Source organism: Phacochoerus africanus, chromosome 11, assembly GCF_016906955.1.
Source record: "Phacochoerus africanus isolate WHEZ1 chromosome 11, ROS_Pafr_v1, whole genome shotgun sequence".
Lineage (NCBI taxonomy): Eukaryota > Metazoa > Chordata > Mammalia > Artiodactyla > Suidae > Phacochoerus > Phacochoerus africanus.
In genome coordinates, this window is record NC_062554.1 from 43,944,929 (window position 1) to 43,964,345 (window position 19,417).

Here is a 19,417-nt window from a genome sequence, read left to right on the forward strand (position 1 = left end):
TATAGCAAAAGAACTTACATGTGATAAACTTTACAATTCTATAAATCAGGCTATTATATTTAAAAATGAATTGATTGATACATAATATCATAAGTTCTTTAAGTACTTTTTCCTAATAGTGGCAGTAGGTTTGTATTGAAGCAATTACATACATATCCATAACCCAGTTCATCTAACAACATAAACAGGTCATGACAGCTGATGGGATTAGACATGTCAGCAACAAACACAGTTTGCTCTGTTTGAAATTTCTAAGTCTCATCAGCACTATCCTTAAACTGACTGATCTAGTTGGGGAAAAGACACACTTGCCATCATGAGCATCCTGAGAGAGTGGAGCAGTGGAAAGTTAAACAACACAAGTGTTTATTAACAGTAGTCAGTAATACCAGGAGTTCCCACTGTGGCTCAGTGGGAATGAACCCAACTAGTGTCCATGAGGATGCGGGTTCGATCCCTGGCCTTGCTCGGTGGGTTAAGGATATGATGTGGCCATGAGCTGTGGTGTAGGTCATAGACACATCTCACGTCCTGTACTTCTGTGGCTGTGGCAGAGACCAGCAGCTGTAGCTCTGATTCAAACCCTAGCCTGGGAACCTCCATGCTGCAGAGTGACCCTAAAAAGCAATAAATGAATAAATAAAGGGGGAAAAAAAAGTAGTTTCAGTCATACCACCCAATTGTTTGGGGACTATCTTAATCACCCACAGGACCAGTCAGGTATATATCTCTTCTTCATCATCACAAAGAGGAAGTTTGAGATAAAACATATGCTCTAGAAACGACTGCCAAGATAAAGATCTTAGAACAAGCAATAAGGGAGGGGGGTCTAAAGAAGGGGAGCTAAAGGACAATTCATCCACATAGTAGATTTTTTAATAAATCAAACTACATTCTGACCACAAACTACATTCTGTACATTGGAGACCAAATACTACAGTAATTTTACAACCATGTTATAAGTAGATTGTTTTAATCAGTAAAACACCCCTCTCAAAGGAGCTGCTAAAATTGTTAGTTATCAATAACCACACACAAGATCTTTGAAGTATCGCCCTCAGAAACAATCATTATTACAGCCAAGATGACCAATTTAATTGACAAAAAGAGAGAAAAGAGTAAGTCTTTAGCTTAGATGTTAGAAGGACTGAGCCAGAGCTTTCTACAGGAGTTTAGAAGTGGGGAAAAATGAGCTCACACTCTAGTACGTTTAGGCTTCTGGTGAGATCTGTCAAATGCACTCTAAACAACACGAAGTCCCTAACTAGGGACAGTGAGTGAATACAAGCTGTTAAGAACTGGACATCCGTCAGATGTGGACACCATGCTTCATTTTTAACAGGCCATTCTCTAACAGTGCCTGCTCCTTTGACCCACTATTTCTCTTAACCCAAAGCCTAATTATTCTAATAATATGTTTTAGCTGCTAAACTTTGTCTAATTAAAAAGCTTTAAAGAGACAGCTTTTCTTGAGAAACATAAAAATAAACCCTTATGAAGGTTTACCATCAGAAGCTCATTTGGCCAAGCCACCCATTAATTAAAATGCCCAAGAGATATTCATCTGGCAGTAAATACTAATTACCAGAACACATCAAAGAGTTTCTTAAATACAACAGAATGATTAATTTAACGATTTCTAAAATGAGTGATTTTCTCTTATTTAAAAAACCCTTTATATTTTCTAAGTACTTTGTTTTCTTAAAATGATTGGAAAGTTCTCAAAAATGTTACATAGGCCAGCAGCTGGTGGAATACAGCCTAGTTCTATTTTATCTCTTCAATGGCACACCGGTTGTCCTTGGACCAATCATTTACACTGCCAATATCTCCACCTCTTGATCTGCTAAATAGAAATAAATTCTGTTACACACTATGGCCAAAGAAAGAATGGCACATTTGGGAATAAACTCATACTCTGAATTAAGAGTTATCGTACATGATATAACTTTAACTTTCAAGGACATTTGAAAAGCTTTTGTTTGTTGTTTTTAAAAAAAAGCTATGATACTATGCAAATACTATTTCAGTGTTTGATTAATAGATCGTTAAGGATCTTTGCTCAAGATTTCCTAGATTTGCTTGAAAATACTATTATACACCAGTTGTCTCTGTTATATAAGTCTGGTTAAAAGGTATCTGAAATAGTATAGTGGATACAAGAGCTTAAACTATACAATACTTTCCCTAAAGACACCTACAGTATCTCCATAGCTATGAATATAAAGAAGATAGACAATTCATTTTTCTTAAAAAATTGTTGGCTGCAAACATCAGATGACTTTCCTAGCCATGTGTCTGACGTTCAGGTTTTCTCTTCTTTGCGAGTGTTGTGCTTTCCTCATATATAGGACCTTCATACTAGCTCACTGTCATTCAGACTTTAGCCTCTGCTTTTATTTTTGCCCATCTTATTACCTCCTATCCCATTAGTTTGCTTTCAGTGTAAACCTACAGGGTCTAGTGGGTGTGCCAGGAAGCCAGCAGCTTACAGTGGTTTTTGGTCCCTGCTGAAATTGCCTTTCAGCTGCCTGCTGACAAATGGCTGCTTTATGTTCATGTGTGCTCCATAAGGCGGGCAGCAAAAATTCTTCAAGCTCAAATATGTTTAACTTTCAACGAAGAAACCCAGAGCAGCAGCCCAGCCTGAACTTCACACAAAGTCACAGCATCAGAATAAACAGTGGGTGGATTTCAGAAGGCAAATGAAATAAATAGCTCCAGAACCACTCAATATTCAAAGTAAAATATATTCTGAAACTTGTCAGGATAAAGCCCAGTTGCAAGGAACTCTAAAGAGTCCTGCTTCTTCCGGGACAGTTCAGTGAGCTTGTTCTCCTAACTACTGGGCGAGGTGCCCTCCACATCTCCAAACCCAAAGATCCCAATCTATAGCCACCACCCTGGCTTCCGAGATTCCTGCCCCGACCCCACCCCTAGGCTGTCTAGACAATCTTCAACCCATCACAGTAAATCTCTCACCATCAATTAACTACTTAGCTATTTAGCTGTCACTCTACCTCTGGGGCAAATCTGGTTTTCCCCTATCACGACTTTAATCATTTCAACCCAGTCTAGGATGAGGTGACTCTCAATTAAAAGGAGAAAATGGTTCTCCTGTTTTCAAGCTCTTATCAAGAGTAAGGAGTCTTGGAGTCTTGGAGTTCCTGTCAGGGCGCAGCACAAAAATCCGACCTGAAACCATGAGGGGTTCTATTTCTGGCCTGGCTCAGGCTCAGTGGGTTGGGGATCTGGAGTTGCCGTGAGCTGTGGTGTAGGTCGAAGACATGGCTCGGATCCTGCATTGCTATGGCTGTGGTTGTGGTGTAGGCCGCAGCTGTAGCTCTGATTCAACCCCTAGCCCGAGAACCTCCATATGCCTCAGGTGCGGCCTTAAAAGGCAAAAAAAAAAAAAAAAAAAAAAGAGTAAGGATTCTTAAGTTCTCTTTCTCACTTTCCAATCGCCATAAATCACTTGGCACTAGATTTCTAAATTTTTTTTTTATACACTCTTCCTCACAAAATAAAAAGTATTGACACTAAGGGATTTATACACCTCATAAGGAGTATGTCATTAGAGTGGAGGGCATGAATTCTGAAGTTTCACACGTATCAGAGCATCGACATTTATAAAGTTAGCTTCAGAATTCACTGTTTGTAATTTCGTCTCAATCTGACTCAAAAAGAAATATCTTGTGGTACATTTAGATGCTAACCTTTCAAAGAGCAAAAATACACATAAGGCAGTCTTAACTTCCCTAGACCAGCTTCACTGGTGTGTCAGAGGCATGCCACTAATGGGGTAGTGGTGGGGAGCCAACATTTCTTAAAATAAGTCACTTCTCCACTATAAACAGACAGTGCCTCCATTTGTCTGCTAAGTCTACGACTCATAACTGATCCAAAACACTAGCTGAAAATGAACATACCCTGACAGCGGGTCAAGCAACAGGGCAGAAACTTTTCATTTTTCATGATGAAGAGAGAACCCAGGCTAGAATGGGGAAAAGGCAGCTTGTGCGCTAAGCTTAGGTGGCTACCTGAAAACATTTCTGCCAATTCCAAGCTAACCACAGCTAGCAGTTCTTTGCTTTGCCACTCCATTCTATCATTTCTTCTACACCCATGGAAACGACTTCCTGTTTATCAAACAAATGCTTCTTTCCAAAAAAGCCAGGGTGAGGCCAAGATAACTCAGCTGCCTGGGAACAGGTTAACAAGAGTGCACTCACTTTAACATCACACTGCCCCTAACTCTCAGGGGCCCCAAGCTGCCAGTGACCAGAGGAAGAGGGCTTTTTATTTTGTTATTCTTGCCAACTACCTCATACCAGGCTTCTTTATTTGTTGCTGCTTCTTATTACAATTGCTTTCCTTTATCTTCCTGTGGTCCAGGCCAAAAACCTTGCTGTCATTTTTCATTCCCTTTCCCCAACACCCCAAATCCGAGCCAGCAGCAGATTTTATAAACTCTGCTGCTAAAATATATCCAGAATTCAACCATTCCTCACGCATCTTCCCATCCCACTCTAGTGCCACCAACCTAGCCCAATGGCCATTCTCTCCGTCCTGGATCAATGCAGTACCCTCAGATTATTACTCCTTATCAGCCTCATAGATTCTGCCCTTGGCCCACTGCGATCTACTCTCAAGATGACAGCCAGAGTAATTATTCTTTTTCGTTTTACTTTTTATTTTGAAATAATTACAAATTCACAGAAAGTTGCAAAGATAGATCCATGTACCATTCATCCAGTTCCCCCCAGTGGTTAAATCTGACATAATTACAGGATATCAAAACCCAGAGTTTGACACAGGTAGTGTGTGTGTGTGTGTGTGTGTGTGTACTCTTCTTTTTATCACATGTGTAGTTCTGTGGACCTACAACTATTTGGAGTTACTACTGAGTATTCTTGCAGGCATAAAAACAAAACACACATACTATATGTGTTTCCGTCTAACCCAAAAATTACCTTTTCCTTCAGGGTTGTGAGAAAACACAATTCTTTGCAAAACACAGTCACAAGACATGCTTTAGTTCTAAAGGATTTTTGTTTTTTGCTTTTGTCTTTCTGTCTTTTCTAGGGTCTCACCCACAGCATATGGAGGTTCCCACGCTAGAGGTCTAATCGGAGGTGTAGCTGCCAGCCACAGCCACAGCCACAGCAACGTGGCTGTAACCTCCAACACAGCTCATGGCAACGCCGGATCCTTAACCCACTGAGCAAGGCCAGGGATCGAACCCGCAACTTCATGGTTCCTAGTCAGATTTGTTAACCACTGAGCCACAAGACGAACTCCAGTTCTAAAAGCTTTAAACTAGAACTATTTCTATTCCATTGCCTCTTTACTACATACAAGAGTACTTTATGGAGTTCCCTTGTGGTGCAGCAGGTTAAGGATCTGGCATTGTCACTGCAGCAGCTCAAGTCGCTGCTGTGGTGTAGCTTTGATCCAGGGCCTGGGAATTTCCACATGCTCCAGGTGCCTGGTGGGGGGGGAGGGGGGGAGAGTGCTTTGCATGTGATGGATACTTAATAATTACAGATTAATTCAAGGAATATCAATTGGAAGAAAACTATAAACTTTTATAAAAAACATTTTAGGAGTTCCCGTCATGGCGCAGGGGTTAACGAATCCGAGTAGGAACCATGAGGTTGCTGGTTCGGTCCCTGGCCTTGCTCAGTGGGTTAAGGATCCAGCGTTGCCGTGAGCTGTGGTGTAGGTTGCAGATGCGGCTCGGATCCCGAGTTGCTGTGGCTCTGGTGTAGGCCGGTGGCTACAGCTCCAATTCAATCCCTAGCCTGGGAACCTCCATATGCTGCGGCAGCAGCCCAAGAAATGGCAAAAAGACCAAAAAAAAAAAGCAAAAAAAACATTTTAACCTTTCATTTTGCCACTAACAAAGCTCTTTTAAACTAGGCACTGTTTATGTTAAGTCTTTTTAAAAAGCATGCCATTCTTTTGATACGAAGTCTATTACATTAATGTATAAAGGAAGATTTGTTTTCTGATAGCTACTTAAAAAAATACTTCTAGACTAAGCATAAGCCAAGAAGCCAATGAAACAGGATACCATATAACAGGCCTTTCAAGAATGTTATTCAGACTTTTTAGATGAAGTACAAATGTTTCTCACATTACACCAATATACTAGCAAAGGTGGATCAGCAAATTTTGTAATACAGAGGTTCTTCCCTGTTTCCTAGTATATTCTTCAGGCTCCTAATCCAGCTCATTCTTTAAAATCCAGCTCAAAGTCCATGTCTCCCACGTCTTCCCTAACCTACTCACCTACTCTGGAAGAGCTGGTCCATAATTTATAATGGCATTTAGTCTAATACCTCTGTAACATCAGTGAACAACCGTATTACAGTTGTTTCCTTTTTTTCCTTTTTTAGCTGCCCTGGGGCATATGGAGTGTTTCCAGGCCAGGGATCAGATTCTAGCCATAATTGTGACCTAAGACGCAGTTGCAGCAACACTGTATCCTTAACCCGCTATGCTGGGCCGGGGACTGAACCTGGGTCCCAGAACTCCCAAGACACCACCAGTCCCTTTGCACTACAGCAGGAACACCTACAGTTGTTTCTTAACATGTGTATCTCCCCCTCTAGACCACGGATTCTTAGTCCACGTCTAGAGGAAAACCATTCATGGATGGTTTTCCAGCCATGAATCTCTGGGAGGTATAGGAAAATACGTATAGTGTGCTTCTATTTGGGAGGTGAGGAAGAAGAAATACAAATATGTATGTGGGTACATGTGTCTATATTTGTTTACATTTTTAACAGAAGTAACATTAACTGAGAAACTTCTTAAAATGGTTACTTGGGGGATGGAAAAGAGGTAGAAGCTAGATTTCCATGAACATACTGTTTGAGCTTTAATCCTGAAAACACGTAATGTCCTAAAAAACTCATACAATTCAGAATTGAATCAAACAGAAGAAAAATTTCTAAAAATTGAAAGCAAACTGGGAAAAAAAGAACCTCATCTAAGTTAAGCTGTGAGTTCTAAGTTAAATTACAAAATAATTTAAGGGACACTATTTTTTAGGTGACAACATAGTATTTTGCCTCTGCATCTACATTTATTTTTTTATTTTTGCCTTTTCTAGGGCCACTTCCACGGCATATGGAGGTTCCCAGGCTAGGGGTCTAATTGCAGCTGTAGCCATCAGCCTACACCAGAGCCACAGCAATGCAGGATCTGGGCTGCATATGCGACCTACACCACAGCTCACGGCAACGCTGGATCCTTAACCCACTGAGCAAGGCCAGGGATTGAAACCACAACCTCATGGTTCCTAGTCGGATTCGTTAACCACTGCGCCATGATAGGAACTCCTGCCTCTGCATCTTTAATGGGCTAGATCCTAAGGACAAAAAGAACCAGTAGTCTCCTTAATATTTGTAATAATATTGGAATTACTTTGAATCAATCATGTTCTCACTCTCATAATAAATATGTGATTATGTTAAAGTCATTTGAAACCACAAATTTCAGCATGAAAGAAAGGGGATATAAATACATAATATTCAAGAAGATAAAACACTGAAATCTTAAATTTCAATTGGAATATTAGTACAAACTTTTGTTTTACTGTTCTCTCTATAAAAAATACACATTTCTGGAGTTCCTGTTGTGGCTCAGTGGTTTAAGAACCTGACTAGTATCCATGAGGATGACAGTTTGATCCCCGGTTTCGCTCAGTGGGTTAAGGATCTGGTTTTTTTTTGTTTGTTTGTTTTTGTTTTTGTCTTTTTGCCTTTTCTTGACCCACTCCCTCGGCATATGGAGGTTCCCAGGCTAGGGGTCCAATCGGAGCTGTAGCCACTGGCCTACGCCAGAGCCACAGCAATGCGGGATCCGAGCCACGTCTGCAACCCACACCACAGCTCACGGCAATGCCAGAGTCTTAACCCACTGAGCGAGGCATGGGAACAAGCCTGAAACCTCATCGTTCCTAGTTGGATTCGTTAACCACTGGGCCACGACGGGAACTCCAAGGATCTGGTGTTGTTGCAAGCTGCGATGTAGGTTGCAGATGCAGCTCGGATCTGGAGTTGCTGTGACTATGGCATAGGCTGGTGGCTGTGGCATATTTCCTACCTTTGTGCCCTGCAAAGGCCTCTAAGGCAATGGCAACCCAGTAACAATATAAGCATCCCTAGGGAACACACTGAAGGAACCAGAGCTCCCAGGAGAATTGTTCGATTCCAGGTCTGAGACAGGAAGTGTTCAAGATAAGCCTGGGACATATTAACTAAAGCAAGGAAGCTATTAAAGATGATTGGGATCATAGCAAAAGGACATAGGGGTCAACTTAAAGAGGCTCCCACTAGCTAAGTGGAATAATGTGAGCATTAAAAAAGTAATAATTCAATGGACCAAAACACATCACATGTATTAAAATCTATAAGTTCAGGAGTTCCTGTCATGGAGCAGTGGAAACTAATCCAACTAGGAACCATGAGGTTGTGGGTCTGATTCCTGGCCTCGATCAGTGGGTTAAGGATCCGGCGTTGCCGTGAGCTGCGGTGTAGGTTGCAGATGTGGCTTGGATCCTGTGTTGCTGTGGCTGTGGTGTAGGCCGGCAGCTGTAGCTCCGATTTGACCCCTAGCCTGGGAACCTCCATATGCCAAAGGGGCAGCCCTAAAAAACAATAAATAAATAAATAAATAAATAAATATTTTTAAAAATCTGTAAGTTCATAATGATATTACAAAAATAACAAATAAAATCAATTTCACTGGTCACCACTGGTGATTGCTAGGGTACCAATTCATTACTATGAAATTTAATACATAAAGGAAAAGAATCAATCATTTATTTTGTCTTTACTACAGTTTCTAAATAGTTTATAGGCAAAATTTTTTACAGAAGAATCATAGGTAATAAATGCAGAAAGAATGATAAAATTTTAAAAATCACCATTTTTCAACTTCTAATGAAGTAATGTATCTAGGCAACTAAATAAGAGTGACTAAAACATTAGGTCAAAAGCAGATGGGAAACTATAAAAACTTTATAAAACTTTATATATCACTAAAAATGGGGAAAACAGACATTATATAAACCCTTAAATGACGCAAGAGTTAGACTATGACAAATTCCTCCCCTCGTCTCCACCAAAGTAACCCATATTTAACCAAACCACTTCACAAAATATAGTGAGCCAAAGGAACATGTTGAATGATACAATAAGGATCCAAATGCAGAATGTAGGAAGTTTTACAAGACAATCCAGTTTCTTCAACAAATAGCATAGAAGAAAAAAGTGTGTGTTTACAGAAAAGAGGAGTTGTAACAAACTATAAAAAACTTAAGACATTTATCAACTCAGTGGATATCTGGACTTTGTTGCATTGTGATTTGAAAAGCTATAAAAAGATGTTCTGAGACAACTGGTTGGAGAAAGCTATGAAACATGTCATGCTTATTAATTAATTTTGTTGGGATTAAGCACAGTACTGTAGACTTAAATTTTGATTACAAAGGAGTAGCTGATATTTGGATTTACTCTCTCTCATTAACCAACTACAAAAGCTGGACTATTTGCAGACCCTGGACAATAACCAACAAAAGGCTATGATTCTCCAGAGAAAGAAAGCACAGCAGTTGAGCCCCATATGCACTCCAAACCACAACCTATGGAATCAGAGCCCAAGCAAAGAGAAGTAGGTTAGGAGAGAGGAAACAGATCAGGGTTAGGAATTGGTAAGGTAGCTAAGATTTGGGCGACAGGATAGCAGAGGATAGAGAAGCAGAGGAGGAACATAAAAAACGACCATAGGAGTTCCTGTTGTGGCGCAGTGGTTAACGAATCTGACTAGGAACCATGAGGTTGCGGGTTCGGTCCCTGCCCTTGCTCAGTGGGTTAACCATCCGGCGTTGCTGTGAGCTGTGGTGTAGGCTGCAGACGCGGTTCAGATCCCACGTTGCTGTGGCTCTGGTGTAGGCCGGTGGCTACAGCTCCGATTCGACTCCTAGCCTGGGAACCTCCATATGCCGCGGGAGCGGCCCAAGAAATAGCAACAACAACAACAACAACAACAACAAAAGACAAAAAAAAAATGCCTCATAAAAAAAAAACGACCATAGAAATTCTGATCAGGACTTCACCAATTTCTAATTGCACATGTACAAAACAGCAAGATTATAAAAGGGCTAGCACTAAAAATTTGCTGGAAGGACGAAAACTAAAGAGAAATTGTTAGTGGTTATACAGTGCTCAGGAGATGACGGAGTTCAGATGCAGCTTACAAGGGAAGACACTGGTGGTATTTTGTATCGTTGAGAGCCTGGAAGACAATACCCTAAGAGCAAGGGCTGTGCCAAGGGAGTAAGGGCAAAATAAAACAGAATGTTAAATAAGCCTCAACATGAGCATGTTGATCCATCATAAATTAACCTCCTGCCAGAACTCAACACTATAGAGGATAACATAATACAGAGTCTCTATAATGTCATTACTAATTACTAGTATACAACAGAAAATCACTAGACATGGGAGAAGTAGGAAAAGTGATTGATAATCAAGAGATTAAAGTCAACAGAAGCAGGCAAGGACTTCAAAATGACTGTGATTAATAAGTTAAAGAAAATATAGAAAAGATGTACAAAAAGGATGACAAAAATGGAACATATCAAGGGAGAATCAGAATCTCTAAAATATATACAATCTATAAATATCTTCCAAAATGGCAAAACATCTGAAATTGAGGATTTATTGGCTGGATTTAGCAGTGGGTATATAGCAAAGGGCAGGATTAGTGACCTTCATATTAAATATTACGGTTAGGATTTTTAAAATCCTTATGTATAAGAGAAATATCAAGTATTCATGAGTGAAATGATAATGATTTCTTGAATTTGCTTTAAAAATGCTCAAAAAATACTCAAAAATACTTTTTAAAATACTCAAAAAAGTTAGAGAAGTGAAACAAAAACAGCGAAAGGCTGATAAACTGTCAAAACTAGGTGGTGAGTAAATCAGAGTTTATTATACTAGTCCCTTTCCTCTTACACATATTTATAATGCCTATAAAAAGAAGTATTTTTTAAAATGGAATTTATCATAAGCACACCTATGTTCATAACCACATTATGTGCAATAGCCAAAAGTTAGAAACAACCCATGTGTCTATCCATCTCACAGGTGAATGGATAAACCAAATTTGATGTGTACATACAATGGAATATTATTCAGCTTTTTAAAAGAAGGTGATCCTGGCACGTGGAACAACATGGATGAACCCTGAGGACTTCATGCTCAGGGGGAAAACGTCTGTCATAATAGGACAAATAGTGTGTGATCCCACTTATATGGGGTACCTAGAGAAGTCAAATTTAAAGACAAAACACAGTATAGTAGTTGCCAAAAGGCTGGAGAAGAATAAATGGGGAACTATTATTTAATGGGTTAGAGTTTCAGTTTTGCAAGATGAAAAGAGTTCTGTGGATGAATGGAGGTAATGGTAGCACAATACTAATTTATGCCACTTAACTATTTACTTAACAAGGCACAATGGCAAATTTTATGTTACGTGTATTTTACCACAGTTAAAAAAAAAAAAAAGGAAATCTCTCTCCCTCTCCCCTTTCCCACCCTACACGCACACACATACAGTCACCAGCCAGCAAATACCTTCAGGAGTTTCAAAGTGTGAAGGCACACTGGAGAGTAACACACTAATTCCAAATTATGAGCTTAAAAATCTCTTCATATAAATCAGATATTTAAAAATATTATCGCTAAAATATCTTTATTTTTCTAGTAGTTTGACTTTGTCTAAAAAACTTCATTTTCCAAAGAGGTTTTTTTATTTTTATTTTTTAAAATTTTCTATTTATTTTTGCTATTTAGGGCCACACCTGCGGCATATGGAGGTTCCCAGGCTAGGGGTCGAATCACAGCTACAGCTGCCAGCCTATGCCATAGCCATAGCAACGCCAGATCCAAGCTGCATCTGCAACCTCCACCACAGCTCATGGCAGCGCCGGATCCTTAACCCATTGAATGAGGCCAGGAATCGAACCTGCAACCTCATGGTTCCTAGTAGGATTTGTCTCCGCTGTGTCATGATGGGAACTCTGAGTTTTTTTTTTTAATTTTAATTTTTTTTGCTTTTTAGGGCCATACCCGTGGCATATGGAAATTCCCAGGCCAGGGGTGGAATCAGAGCTACAGCTGCCGCCCTACACCACAGCCACAGCCACAGCAACATGGGATATGAGCCTCATCTGTGACCTACAGCACAGTTCATGACAACGCTGTATCCTAAACCCAGTGAGAGGGGCCAGGGATCGAATTCACATCCTCATGGCTACCAGTCAGGTTTGTTAGCGCAAAGCCACAATGAGAACTCATTGAAAAGGGTTTGAAAAAATAGTTTCAGAAAAACCTTAGAAAAGCTCTCAATATAGAAGCCAGGTAAAAATATTTCTTTTGCTCATTCTCTGAGGCATTTATTTTTACATCATGATAGAAGCTACAGGATGGTCAGATGACAACTATGAAGGGATATTTAGCACTAAAGTGAGGTCATCAAATGGTAAGTTTCTAAGCACTAGCTTATTCATATATCTTGGGCAGATTGCAATTCTAAGTGCTAAAGTCATGATTGATATTAAGACTATTAAAAAAAAGAAAAACGAAGAAGAATGAATGAATGGAAAATTAATTGGGGAAGGAGATGGAAGTAAACTGTTTTAATTTACAATGACTAAATGAAGTTCAGCGATAGTTATTTACTTTGGACAGTAAGGCCTTTGAAAAGAGCTAGTTTTTATAGCAAAGGAAGTAAATAACTTAGTGAAATAGTAATTTAGATATAAAAATATATAGAATGTTGTGAGGATTAAATAAGAAAAGCATGATATTAAAACAAACACATAGTAGTATATTCAAATAAATAAATGTGATAGTGTTCTCAAACATTTAGGAGGTTGCAAGACAACATATGTTAACACTTAACAAAGTATCTGGTGCTCAAGGGTCATACAATTTAGTCTTTTCCTTTCTCTAGCTCTGTTAGTGAGTCTGAGTGTCCCACAGCATAAATAAATGGCTTTGTGCAAAGTTCTGGCTTCCACACATGTTGGCACATTTAGGACATATTATTTTTTAAGGCACTGAGAATGTCCATAATAAATCATACACACTTGCAACAAAGTACTGTTAATAATTTATATTGAATGTCCATGAGTTCTTCCTGGTATTCAGGAAACTTTCCTTGATAAAGTGCTGAATCTATGACTTCAGGGTCTCAAATAGGAAGTTTGGGGATATATATCTAAAGAAATCATACTGTGGAAGTTTTAAATTATGAATTTAGTGATTTATAAAACTAACCAGTTTTTCAATTCTGTTTGTAAAATTAGACTCACCCTGTCATGGCTGCCCCTATAGAAAATAGTGCTGAATAGTATACAATAATCATTTCAATAAATCAATCGGATGAATACTAAGTTGTCATTCAATCATCATTTATTGAAGCCTATTACATTGCTTAGAATTTGTAATATTTAGTATGTCTTTTTCTGCAGTTATCCAGAAAGCAAAAAGGTGTTTTCCTTCCACATCAAAAACTCATTTAACTAAAATATTTTATAGAATAACATGAAAATTCCATTCTTGACTTGGTTATACTTCACTGTCATACAATGAAATAAATTTATCGAGTTCCTACTATATGCTCGATACTGCATTGTACAGTGAAGACACAAATGAATAAGATTCAAAAGCCCACAATCTGCAATCTAGGCACATTCTTTCATTCACTTAGTTTTTCACTCAACTGATCGATAACTATTAAATGAACATGTATTCTCTGTGGGCACTATATTAAGTACTGGAGATTTATTAGCAAAGCTCAAAATTTCTAAGTCCTTACTCTTTGGAATGGATAAGCAATGGAATCCTAATGTATAGCACTGGGAACTATGTCTGGTCACTTGTGATGGAGCATGATAATGTGAGAAAAAAGAATGTATATATGTATGTATGACCGGGTCACCTTGCGGTGGCAGCAGAAAATTGACAGAACACGGTAAATCAGCTAAAATGGAAAAAAAATAAAAATCATCATAAAAACAAAATAAAATTAAAGGGAAAAAAATAAGTGCTTATTCTTATGAGGCTTATGTTTTTATTTATTTATTTATTTATTTATTTGTCTTTTGTCTTTTTAGGGCCATGCCCACGACATATGGAGGTTCCCAGGCTAGGGGTCGAATCGGAGCTGTAGCCACTGGCCTACGCCACAGCCATGGCAACTTGGGATCCGAGTCACGTCCCCGACCTACACCACAGCTCACAGCAACACCAGATCCTTAACCCACTGAGCAAGGCCAGGGATCGAACCCACCACCTCCTGGTTTCTAGTCGGATTCATTTCCACTGCACCACGACAGGAACTCCGGGGCTTATATTCTAATGACAGGAGGCAATAAGTAAGTAAGTAAGTAAGTAAGTAAATAAATAAATAAATAAATAAATTGGTATAAGAACCAAGAAGAAATACAGAGCAAGGAAGGAGATACAGAGTAGTGGGCCAGAGGAGAATGAGATTTTAGACAGCATGGCTAGCAAAAAAACTCTCTAAAAAGGTAATATTTAATAAGAGACCTGAAAGAGGGGAGTTCCCATCGTGGCTCTGTGGTTAACAAATCCGACTAGGAACCATGAGGTTGCAGGTTCGATCCCTGGCCTCGCTGCTCAGTGGGTTAAGGATCCAGCATTGCAGTGAGCTGTGGTGTAGGTTGCAGACACGGCTCGGATCCCGTGTTGCTCTGGCTCTGGTGTAGGCCGGTGGCTATAGCTCCAATTCGACCCCTAGCCTGGAAACCTCCATATGCCATGGGAGCAGCCCAAGAAATGGCAAAAAGACAAAAAAAAAAAAAAGAGAGAGAGAGAGAGAGACCTGAAAGATATGGAAGAGAGAGCCATGTAGATATCATATCTGCGGAAAGAGTATTTCAGGAAGAAGAAATGGAGTATATCAAGGCCTTATCAAGGCCTTAAAGTGGAAACATATCCAGAGTTTAATGACAAGAGAGAGATGCCAATATAAAAAGGGGTGGGAGTACTAGGAGCTGAGGGCAGAGAGACAGCTGGAGACCAAACAACACAGAAGTTTATAGACTAAGTGTTTATTCCAATCAGATGAGAAAGCCAATAGAAGTAGCTGAGTGGGAAGTTTCCACTTTAATCTTAAAAGAATCACTTTAGATAAAATAGAGGAATTAGGGCAGATTCAGGGAGACTGGTTAAAGGCTACTGCAATAATCCAACAAGAGATGACTATGACTTTGATCAGGTTGGTACTGGTGGAAGTGGTGATAAGTGCTCAAATTCAGCGTGTATTCTGAAGGTAGATTTGCCAAGATTTACTGATGGATTTGGCCTGGGGTATGAAAGCAAAAGAAAAATTAAGTATGACTTTATAAAATTATCTGATGTGAGCAACTGGATAAACAGAGTTGTCACTTATTGAGACGGGGAGAGACTGGTGAAAAGAGAAAGCTGATGAATGGAAATCAAGAGCTAAGTCTACACGTGTTAAGACTGTGATGTCTATTAGACATCTAAGGGGGAGACATCAAGTAAACGGTTGGGTATATAAATCTAGAAGCTAGAGGACAGGTCAGACTGAAGATTGAAATTTGGAAGCCAGCAGTTTCACAGGTCATAAAAATCAACTAGGGAGCAGGTATGCATAGAAGAAAAGAAGTCCAAAGACTGAACTAAGCAGCACTTCCTGACTCCTCAGATGTCAGGAAGGTGAGGAGGACCTGGTAAAAGAACCACCAGAAGTAAAGTGATTGGTCAAGAGGCTATTGTCTAAATTTCTCAGTCTAGTGCCAGTAAATGACAGAGAAATACAAAAGAAAAAAACTTAACTACAAACCGTGCTCTAGCAGAGGTAAGCTCAAATCAAGAAGGAAAAAGTCACTAACTCTCTAGCACGATCAGGGTAGAGCTCACAGAAAGCAAAACATTTGAGAAGGGTCATGAAAGTTGAGTAGCAACAGGGTAAAAGAAGGATAGCAGAGCTTTTGTATCTTGTATTGTGACACCTTCTACTAATAATCACCCTTCCAACCAACTCCTTTAAGGATGACAATCCATTTATAGACCTCCTGAAAAGAAAAAGGACAATATTCCCCAAGGGATTAGGAAGTAAATTACTGGGGTATGTGCTAGGGTACCTGGTAAACCCTTTTCTGCCTCTCTTGCCTTCACATTTATCAAAGACAGTGAAACTCGCTTCACAGTCAGTCCACTGCTCCACTCAAATTCTGCCTGTCACTTAGGCAATGTCCATGGCCATGAGGATAATCTATCTGACAATTTAACCGCATGATTACCTGAACATTCTTTATCTCCAGTGACCTCTAACTCCACAAATTTAGCTACTACTCCTAAGGCCACATCTTGAACTTGTCTCTGCTCAGTAGTTTTCTACCTTTGAAATTCTAAACTTCAATAGTATACTCCCCTCTCTTTTCATGTCACCTTTTAGATCAGAAATGTTGATGAGAAATAAAATGTGAGCCATTTATATAATTTAAGATTTTCTAGAAGTCACATGAAAAAGTGAAAATGATTCATTTTGAAGTTAATTTTAAGAATTTATTTTACTCAACTCAATATATCAAAAATACAATCACTGTAACATGTAAACAACATAAGAATTAGCACGGAGAAGTTATCTTCTTTTTCTCATACTAAGTCTTCAAACTCCAGGGTGTACTTTACATTTACAGCACAGTGCATTGCAGACACCACAATGTCTCAAGTCCAGGTGAAATGTAATTTTACCAAAAGGAGTTGGGTTTAAAGGAAAAATATTTTATACCATGTGTTGTAAAGAATTTGGCCTTGGCCAAAGTGAAGGTCTGGCCTTTTCCCTTGGCTTCTAGGAGGTCATCTTTGGAATGTTATGCCTGATAGGACTGTCTTTGCTTGCCTAGGGGCCTTGGGTCATACCAGATAGTCTAACAATATGATTTAGCAAGGGTTGGACAAATTCATATAGTCTTAGGGTGGAGGCTGGCCACACCAGAAGAATAATGTGAGTTTAACTCATGCAGTATCAGCTGGCCAGGAGAAGATCAACTATGTGGGCATTCAATCAATCAATTGATCATGCCTATGTACAATAAAAACTCTGAACATAGTTGAGCTTTCCTATGGGCAATACTTTGTGCATATTGTCAAACATGAATTCAAATTCAGTTCCTTGGCTGCACTACCTATGTTTCAAATGCAGACAGTGGAGTTCCTATCATGGAGCAGCAGAAATGAATCCAACTAGGAACCATGAGGTTGCGGGTTCGATCCATGGCCTCGTCAGTGGATTAAGGATCCAGCATTGCCGTGAGCTGTGCTGTAGGTCACAGATGTGGCTTGGATCTGGCATTGCTGTGGCTGTGGTCCGATTAGACCCCTAGCCTGGGAACCTCCACAGGCTGCAGGTGTGGCCTCAAAAAGCAAAAAAAAAAAAAAAAAGAAAGAAAGAAAAATCAAATACACACAGTGGCTACATATTTGGGTGGTGCACTTTCACACTTCTCTCTCTCTGATCCTCTTATGCCTAACACACTTGCTTTTCAAATTCATGTAGACCTCCAGCTTAAGACTTCCTCCTATTTAACAAGATCATTCATCCTGGTCTCACTTGCCCTCTCCCCTTTTCAGCCTAAGCCCAATGATCAACATATTATCATTTACTGTTAGTGACCTGAATTCCTTTTCCAACCATCTCTTCTTCTATCTGCACATGTCCTAAAAAGCCCAAATACTGGATCAGGTAGTTGGTCATTGCTGAGGAGAAAAAAAAGCATTCAATCCTCTATAATGGAATAACAGGTTTACGGTTTCCTATCGCTAGAACTTTTAATAAATTCTTTTAGTGGTACTTGATTGCTGCCTCTCTCATTTCCCCAAGAAATTAATTTCACTTTACCCCCTCATGCACGTCCCTACCCTCTTACCCTTAACCCTTAGGTGATAATCTAGCCTCCTACTTCAAACAGAAAATTAGTATCTTACTTCACATTCTTCTGCCTAAAAAATTACCTAGGGCTATATACCTCCTTTACCTTCTTCTAGCCTTCCTGTGCAAGGCCAATTCCTAACAACTATGCTCGTAGCTCAATCACCTCCTTCTTGAACAAATCATCTTTTCCATATTGATTATCAAAGAAATACATCTTGCTCACTATTATAGCCTCAACCTCACTCTATGATCAAACCTCATATTGAAACAAAACAAAATAAAATTCTCCCTTCCTCCTGTCAAGTATTGAGAGGATATGAGATCTTTACCTTACTTGCAGGATAACAATTTAATATGCCATAGCTGCATGGATGCTGGCAGAAGAAACACGCTCCCTAGTCAGAGACAAAGAACTCTGGCACTGAGGGCACCAAGCTGCATCAACATATTTGCTTCGGTTTCCCAAACCCTAATTCCCACAGGATGATGTGAAGGGATCAGGTGGCACCGGCACATAGAGCTGAGTGCACTGAAGGAGAGAAGCTCTGAGCTCAGCAACCCAAATCCTTTATAGTGGGAAATAACTAGATCTATCCTTTCACTCCAGAGGGAGAAACTATCTCCATCTTCCAAGGCTGTTCACTACACAAGCATCTTTGAAAGGTGGTCTGGAACAAAGGCAATCAGTATCTTGCTTGCAAGACGTGAAGAAATATGAGACAGCCATAGAGAATCCTCTTCTAACTCCCTGTTTCCTGATCCAGCTTCTGCCTTTTCCATTCTTTTGTTCAGAGCTATGTTCCTCGAAATAGCAGTCTTACTCAATGCCTCCACTTCTTTAACAGAGTGTGATCTGGCTTCCACCTCCATCATTCCACTGACATTTCCCTTACCAAAATCACAAATGATGTCCTAGTTCTAGCTGTTAATCTTTATTTTATTTGACTTATTTGGAGGATCTAAACTCTTATTTCTCTCCAAAGCTTCTCTTTTGGCTTCCATAACCTCAGTTTCTTCATCTGTAAGATGATGGCAAAAATACCTACATTACAAGATTATTGTGAAGTTAAAACGCAATAGATGAAGTCATTACTTACTTCAAAATGTCATCATTCTCAAATATTACTGTACAGTTTCCTAACTGGTCTTGGAATGTTACATCCCAAGTCTTCCTTATATAGCAATAATTGAAGATAAAATTCATTTCTTTTACATGGTTGTTTAATTCACTCATTTACTCACTCGTTCAGTACTACTCCCTCAGTAATACTTGAGTATACTCAACAGTATGAACTGGAGAGCGAGAAGAAACGTGAAGTTAAATAGTAAGCAAAGAGAGACATGGCCCCTAAACTTGTGGAGTTCAGTGTCTGGTGGGAGAGAGAATCCATTATATAATTAGAAA

The 19,417-nt window shown here is 39.5% G+C and overlaps 1 protein-coding gene across 1 annotated transcript in view; it reads right to left on the reverse strand.

The window, feature by feature from the left end:
* SIK3 (SIK family kinase 3) overlaps window positions 1-19,417 on the reverse strand; it is a 252,687-nt gene that overhangs the window by 74,648 nt on the left and 158,622 nt on the right.